The sequence below is a fragment of the Acyrthosiphon pisum genome, chromosome A1, assembly GCF_005508785.2.
Source record: "Acyrthosiphon pisum isolate AL4f chromosome A1, pea_aphid_22Mar2018_4r6ur, whole genome shotgun sequence".
In the NCBI taxonomy this organism is placed as follows: Eukaryota; Metazoa; Arthropoda; class Insecta; order Hemiptera; family Aphididae; genus Acyrthosiphon; species Acyrthosiphon pisum.
In genome coordinates, this window is record NC_042494.1 from 23,459,135 (window position 1) to 23,467,982 (window position 8,848).

At 25.3% G+C, this 8,848-nt stretch overlaps 1 protein-coding gene across 2 annotated transcripts in view; it reads left to right on the top strand.

Annotated features, from left to right (window-relative positions):
- The window catches only part of LOC100576054 (neuroblastoma-amplified sequence), a 37,933-nt gene that overhangs the window by 20,218 nt on the left and 8,867 nt on the right, over positions 1-8,848 (top strand). The window lies entirely within an intron of this gene.

An 8,848-nucleotide genomic window follows, 5' to 3' on the forward strand; every position in this document is an offset into this window, starting at 1 on the left:
GTTTGCATTTGGGAGGTCAAAATTTGACATTTCCAATAGTTTTCGAAAGCGCTGTGAACAAATTACAGTGGGTATATAAAATGTTGACTGAATGTTTATATTAGCATTTTCTATACATGATAAAATTTTCAAAATATTTTGATTTGTTTTGAACTGCTTAGGGACATATGACTAATTTGGAATTTATTATAGATACCTATAATATTATAGGTCAATTTTTTTTAATACCATAGATAAGTATAAAATATTATGTCTAATACCTAGACTGACATACCATCTCCGCTCAGAATCGTTTTTCTTATACATTGATATTATATCATTGAATTCAAAATTAATACCATCCATTATACAGTGACACACTTGTGACCTACAGAAGAGCGACATCCACTTGCCCACCTTTTTTTTCTATGAATGTCAATAAAACTTTATTTGTTGAGTAAAAGTACTTGAAAATTTGAATTTAATTTGATAAAGGTATATTATCCTATAAGGAATCTTGTATCACATTTAAAAATCTTAGTTCTAAAAAGAAAAATGTTTACGAATTATAAACTCAACATAATTAGGTAATTTTCGTGATTTTACCATATTTTGTCAATTTTTGAACTTTAAATGCTAATAAAATAAAACTGTGACTAAGGATTTTTTATATTTTTCAAATGTCATTGTAACAATATAGTAGGAGTCTTGTATTCAATTTTGAAGTACTTTTACTCAACAAATAAAGTTTTATTGACATTCATTGAAAAAAAAACTAATACAATTGGAAACTGTAAATGTCTCTAAACAGTTCAAAACAAATCAAAATATTTTAAAAATGTTATCATGTATAGAAAATGGAAATATAAACAACCAGGGAAAATGTTATGTATCTACGGTTATTTGTTTTAAAGTTTACTACAAACCAGTCGTATTTGCGTAAAAATTTCCGTTTTTCTTTAATTTTTCTTTTGTTTTTCACAGCGCTTTTGAAAATTACGGGGAAATATTTACTTTTTACCCCCTAAAGTACCAATTAAATTCACTTTCCTATCAGAAAAGATACTGTTGAAGAAAATCCAAGCACTTTTACTGTCCTAAATGGTGATGACACAAAAAAAAAAAAAAAAACACATCATTGTAAAATAAATACATTAATCGTTCCACTCAGAATCTAAAACTGCTGAGTAGTCAACAGTTTACCACAAATACCTTGTTTGTATACTTATGTTTATGTTTACAATTTAAAATCAATAAATAATATTAACATGTGTTTTAGTATTTCCAGTTCACAATTTCTAACAATTATTTAAATGAACAATAGGTAAAAGGTACAAGTCTCTAAATAAAGATAATACCGGAGATACTATAAGATATTATTATATTTTATTGAGTATTGTTCTATAATAACACCAAGTTTCTAACAATTAATTAAAATATGAATCTTCACAATAAAAACCACAGATTTCTATACAGTTTAGTGTAGTATAGAAGTCCGTGTAAAAAACTTTTCAGATCCATCTTATTATCATTTACTTAATTTTTTATCACGATTAAAGAATGATTTAAAATTTAAATATACTTTTATAATGATAATAATTGATAACACGCTGGCATTTTTTTTTTTTAAATATTTAATTTATATATTTATTATTTACCTGTTATTATTCTATGCTGTTAGTAATAAGTACTTTGCTAAATTATTTAAATTCTTTAACTATTTAATGTTGTGTAAGCTTAAAAGTATTTGATATTACCCTGAAATGAGCGAAGAAATTTTGTATATCGTATCGGATTATGTTCAATGGCATGAAACTATAGATTTGGTAAGTACAAACCCCCAAATAACAACTATCAATTTAATAATACACATTCTTATTGTTTTATTGTAATTTTTTTTTATTTACAGAAAAAATCCTCCAAGAAAAGCCCTCTAAGTGTTGTTGATTACATTGGCCCATTAAAATATTTTCCCTATTTTTCTTCAGAAATATTAATATCTAATGAACCAACATGGAAGTTTTGTATTGGAGGCAATGGCCAAGTTTTGTCTGTTGTCCAACATACTACACTGGAAATGCGCACAGAGAAACATTATAATAAGACTATAGCAAAAGCAACATGTAAGATGTATTAATATTTAACGTAACATTTTTTTTTCTACACCATACTAAACATAATTTATTTGTTTAAACCTGATTACTATTTTTTATTAAATTTTAATCCCCAGACTTGAATCATGATTATTTGGTTCAACTTTAATTAAAATCAATTTTTATTTACCTATATTTATAACAATTTTATCTATATAATTTGGGTATTTTTCGGTTATTGCGACTAGTGACTAGCAACCATAGTACATAATACATTATATACCCGGCAGAGTATATAGAAAACTAGAGAAGTACCATAGTTTGTATAAATGAACTATCAATATTTATTATTTGTGATTTAAAGTGATTTAAACTACCAATATCCTTAATTTTAGATTCTGAGTGGAACGATGAATGTATTGATTTTACAATGATGTGTGTTTTTTTTTTACTTTTTAAATTTTTTTTTGTGTCTGTGTATATGATAAGTAGTCGAAATAATGCTTCGATTTTCAACTTCAGTATCTTGTTGTTCGATGAGAAAGTGAATATTGTTGGTGCATTGGAGAAGTCAAAATTTAAAATTCTCAATAGTTTTCATAAAACAACATAAAAATTAAGGAAAAACAGGAATTTTTCCTCAAAATCAGTTTTTCACTAAATCGATTTTGGTTTTTGGTTCAACACTAAAACAAATGAATGTATTAAATACATGACATTTTCACTGGTAGTTTATATTTGCGTTTTCTATTGTTTTGAACTGTTTAGGAACATTTTCACTATCCATTTTTTTAGATTCTGAGTGGAACGATGAATGTATTGATTTTAAATGATGTGTGTTTTTATTTTTATTTTTTTATTTATTTTTTATTTTTTTTTGTGTCTGTGTACACGATAAGTAGTCGAAATAATGCTTCGATTTTCAACTTCAGTATCTTGTTTAATTGGAAAGTGAATATCGTTGGTGCATTGGGGAGGTCAAAATTTAAAATTCCCAGTAATTTTCAAAAGCGCCAAGAAAAACCAAAGAAAAATTAAGGAAAAACGGGAATTTTTACGCAAAATCGATTTTCCACAAAATTGAATTTGGTTTTTGGTGTAACTTTAAAAAAAATGACCGTAGATACATGAAATTTTGACTGAATGTTTATATTAGCATTTTATATACACCATAACATTTTCAAAATATTTTGACTTATTTTGAGCTCTTTACGGACATTGTCAGTTTTCATTTTTTTTTTAGTTTTTTTTTTCTAAAAATATCAATAAAGTTTTATCTGTTGGGCTGAAAAGTGTAAAAATTAATACAAAGCTCTGATATATTGTTACAATATCAGTTGAAAAATATTAAAAATACATTGGTACAATTTTTTTTTATAAGCATTTAAAGATCGAATTTTGAAAAAATTTTTTCAAATTTTAATTTGAATAATTATTTTGTAGTTAAAAATTTATAAAATGTTCAAACTTTTGTATCTAAGAATTGAAAATTTAAAACAAGATTCCACGTAAGTAATTAATTCTGTTACCAAAAAATCTAAAAAATACATTTACACAGTTTATTTTTATAGTCATTTTAAGTACAAATTTGGACAAAATTACATATTAAAAACCTAGAATAACTATTTTAGTTATTTTGTTGTGATTGTATAATATTATTCTTGGGTATACTTGAAACTTCTAAAGTATACTATTATATATCTATGATGGTATCACGGTTTGTTGTTGATGTATAACGCGTTATAAGTACCTAATAGATATTATGATATGATTAATTTGGAATTTATTATAGGTACCTATTATAGGTCAATTTTTTTTAAATACTAATATACTATAGACTATAGACTATAATATAATATTATGTCTTATACTTAGACTGACATACCGTCTCCGCTCAGAATCGTTTTTCTTATACAATGATATTATATCATTGAATTCAAATTTAATACCATCCATTATACAGTGACCCACTTGTAACCTACTGTACAGCAGAGCGAAATCCACTTACCCACCTTTTTCAGTTTTTTTTCTAAAATATTAATACTATTTTATTTGTTGGTTAAAAAAGCTTGACAATTTAATACAAGGTTCCTAGTATAGTGTTTCAAAGGCAGATGAAAAATATTAAAAATCCTTAGTCAAAGTTTTTTTTTATAAGCATTTAAAGTTCACAAATTGACAAAATATGGAAAAATCACGAAAATTACCAAATTATTTTGAGTTAAGAATTTGTAAAAATTTTTTTTTGAAATCTAAGATTTTGAAATGTAATACAAGATTCTTTATAAGATTATCTACATTTATCAAAAAAAAAAAAATGTCTACAAGAAATTCAAATTAAATTTTATGAGCGTTTGAAATTCAAATTTTTACAACAATGGATATTTACTCGATTTCTCATGTAGCGATTTCCATATTTTGTTGTAATTCAAAAACGGATAACTGTAGATACATGAAAATCTCACTGAACATTTATATTAGCATTTCTTATACACCATACAATTTTGAAAATATTTTGATTCTTTTTGAGCGGTTTACGGACATAGTCAGTTTTCAAATTTTTTAGTTTTTTTTTTCTATAAATATCAATAAAAATTTATTTTTTGGGTAAAAAAGCATGAAAAATTAATGCAAGGCTCCTGATATATTGTTACAACAGCAGTTGAAAAACATTAAAAATAGATAGGTACAATTTTTTTTTATAAGCATTTAAAGTTTGAATTTTGACAAAATATATCAAATTTAAAATTGAATAATTATTTTTAGTTAAAAATGTATAAAATGTTCAACTTTTATAGCTAAGGATTAAAAATTTAAAATATTGTCCCACGTAAATAGGTTATATATAAATTACTTCATTCACAATAATATCATCAAATATATTTAGTAATATCATAGGCTGACTGACCGTTTTCGCTCAGAATCGTTTTTCCAATACAATGATATTATATCATTGAATTCAAATTTAACACCATCCATTACAGTGACCCACTTGTACCCTACTGTTCAGCAGAGCGACATCCACTTACCCACCTTTTTTATACATACAATTAATATAAAATGTATTAACACTATATAATTTAATAATTTTCGTACAACATGCCTTTAAAATATAAAGTTTCATATGTAAATATTTTATATAATTTGAAACGTTTTTTTTTATTTAGTCCTTTTATACAATTATTTATTTTGAAAGTATTTTGGTTAGTATATAATTTTTTAATACTGGTATTCTATGACATTTTGTTTTTACTTCCTTGTAGTTATTAATATTGTTTGAATGAATAGTTTCATATTATTTAATAAATTATTTAATTGAATAAAGAGTAAACACAGTACATGCAATCAAGCCCGGATTAAGGGGGGGCAGGGGGGGCAGGGGGGCCATGGCCCCCGGGCCTTGATATTTAGAATTTGTTTAGGGGCCTCTGATTTGTCCATTAATTTTTTCATTATAGGCTATAAACCTGTATAAATCACCTAAAAAAAAAATCTATGATTATTTAGCGAGGAAAAAAGCTTGTAAATTATAATTTATAAATAAAATCATACATTATTCATTATTTATTGCTATATATATATTATAACAGGTGCCTAATATTAAATAATATATTATACATTATTATTTTTTTCTTTTCGTACAGGGCCCTCATTTAAAACTTTGGCCTCTTGGCCTCAAAATGTCTTAATTCGGGCTTGCATGCAATTATATAACAAATAAGTTTTATAAAAGTTCTATTTAAATTATTTGTTTAGTACCTGATTTAATATCAAATGATTTATACCCATCAAAAAGAATATTGTCATGGAGTCCAGACTGTTCAATTTTTGCAATTGCCACTTCACATGGTCACATTGCTTGCTATGATCTCTTGGCCTCAAATTTATTTGTTATTAAATCTGTAAGTTAAAATTTAGTTTCAATAACATTTTATGAATATGTGTATAAGTTTTAATCATTAATATGACTTAGGTACATTTTTAATATCTTAACGGTTTTTGTATGTTTTTAAAAGATCCAAAATAGTACTAAACAACCTACCAATAATATATTCGCCAAGGAAATGGTATTTTTAGATTTGCGAACACGGTCTTCAAAATGGTACGTTTAGAATTATTAAAGTTTTGATTACATAACCATGTTTTTCTATCATACTTTTTTAAATATTGAAGTATTTTGAGTAAGTTATATAGTTATATAAGTTATTTGAATTATTGTTAGGTCATATGAGCTGATTTTAATTGGTGGAAATGGATCGTTAACTAGCTATGCTGTATCTACTGTGTATGGTTACCAAATTCAACACACGTTTAATTTTATTCAAGTACTAGGTGCTTCATTATTATCATCTGTTTCATCATGTTCAGATCCACCTTACATAATTACATCTTCGGATATACAAAATAAATTGGTAAGTCTTAAGTTCATGATCATACATTATAGTTATTACAGTATAAATATAACTTAAGTCTAGGGGAAAAATTACCAAAGCCCAATATTAATATTAACATTTAATAATTATTGAGGGAAAATAACAAAATCTTTTTTTTTATAATTAAGGGACGTGACACCCGCATGAGTATAGTTAAATTTTGTAGCAAGTTATGCGTATATAATATAGCGTAAATTAAAAATGCTCATAACTTACTTAAAAACTGAATAAACTTAAAAAAAAAACATAATATGAACACAGTTAGTGTTCTTGCCATCAAGTTTCACTATAGTTTTGAAACTAAAAGAGCTAAACGTGATCTGCTGAGCGTACATTTGCTATATACGCACTTGTAAGACAGAGGCAACACATGCTGGTGTGGCGTTCTCTTAAGAATATTTAAATTATGCAATAAATACAATACGCATAAAAATAATACTAGATGGACGGGGCATATTGATCAAAGAGGCTGTCATTGACACTTCAAAAGCTATAAAAATAAATTATTAGTATTAAGTTCTTTTAAAAAAATATTATACAATGTAGAACTCTAGTATTTTAATTGATTTTTTAATATTAGCATTTTTTATATAATTATTTTTATTTAGGACTTAAATGATTCTGGCTTGAATTTATGGTCAATGATTTCATACGAGCCATATTACAATCCAGTTCTATCTTCAAATATCGTACAGGATGGGTTTTTATCCAGGTTTATTAATATGGTACTGCGTAAAAAAAATGTAAGTTTTTTAAACTTTTTTGATAGACTAAATTTAAATTTATCATTTTATAAACTTTTGAATTGCAGAAATGTATTATTAAAATGAGTTTATCACCTTCATCTTCACTGTTAGCGTGTTTATATGGAACCCGAACAGTCTGCATTTGGAATTTTCCAGAAGTAAGGTAAGTAATAAGTAATATCTAAAGCATTTCTAGATTCTTAAAAGTTAAATAAATAATTCTAATGTAGTCTAAAAAACCATAAAATATTCTCTTAAAAGGATATTATTTATTATCTAGTCAATGACGTAGGTTTTTTTTTATATTTTAATTTTAAAATGAGTTATGAGTATTTTAAAATTTACAAATTTACTATTTTAAAATGCTCATAACTCACTTTAAAATTAAAATATAATAAACACATTATTGACAAGATAATATTTTTACTTCTGAATTTGGTAATAGTTTAGGTTCACTTCAAAGTTAAACGTAACAGAGTTAAATTAATTATTCATAATGTACTATTCGCTATGTTATGCGTTTGTAAGACAACACCATACAGGTATGGGCTTCATCTTAATAATTAAGGCAGTGAAGTTATTGCATTTATATCTTTCTGTAGGTGGTTTACTAACTGAGCATAAAATGTGTTTCACTTAAAAGTTGATAAATAGTTAATAAATTAATAGTTAATACATTTTTTTTTATTGAAAAAAAAAAAATGCAATTTATACTGTTTTCATAATTCTCCTATACCTAATATAAATTGAAATAAAAATTAAGTTAACGTAACAGTATAAAAATATTTTTTATATCGCATTATGTCGTTAAGATTACAAATTGTCCTTTAATCGTCAAATGACATACAGTTATGTTGAAAATAGTTATTTCCCTATATCGTTATAAATTATTTAAATTCAGTCCCATTTGAAACAATCAAACAATTTTATTTCATTATTGAATGATTCCTATAATTTTTAATTTTTAATTAACCTTTGAATACCTATTATAGGTATTCAAAATAAATTTTTTTTACCAATTCTGTAATGTATAAGTTGTCCATATTTTTTACCCTCGTTAAGCTGCATAATGCCAATAAATATATGTAAAAACCTAAAGATATGCTTTCTAATAATAAGTTAATAACTAATGAGATGGTAAATAAGGTTCAGAATTAGTTGCCGTTGTTTGAGACACTTTACCTATGCAAGTATAGTTTAGAGTTCTGAAAGTATGGTTTGGTTGGGTTGAAATTGAATAATAGAATATAATTTCAGTTAAAATAAGAATAATATTGAATAATTTTTTTTCCATCAAACTTTTTAGAGAATAGTAAGTGCTACAAGGTATTAATACCTATATTCCATTCCAAATAAGAAACACCACGGCGGCTACAGGCAAAACCGGTTTTGCTATGTAAAAGTGGGTGTTTCTTATTTGAAATAGAGTATACCTATGTTTAATTTCATGTGTACACTTGTGCTGTTGTGCTTATATCATTATGTTGTTACTTATTAGTTATAACTTATAACCATTTTACAACTATTATTATTATTATTTTATAGATATTATAATTTTAATTATTTATTTGTAGTGCTTGCAAGAGTTGGTCTGTAA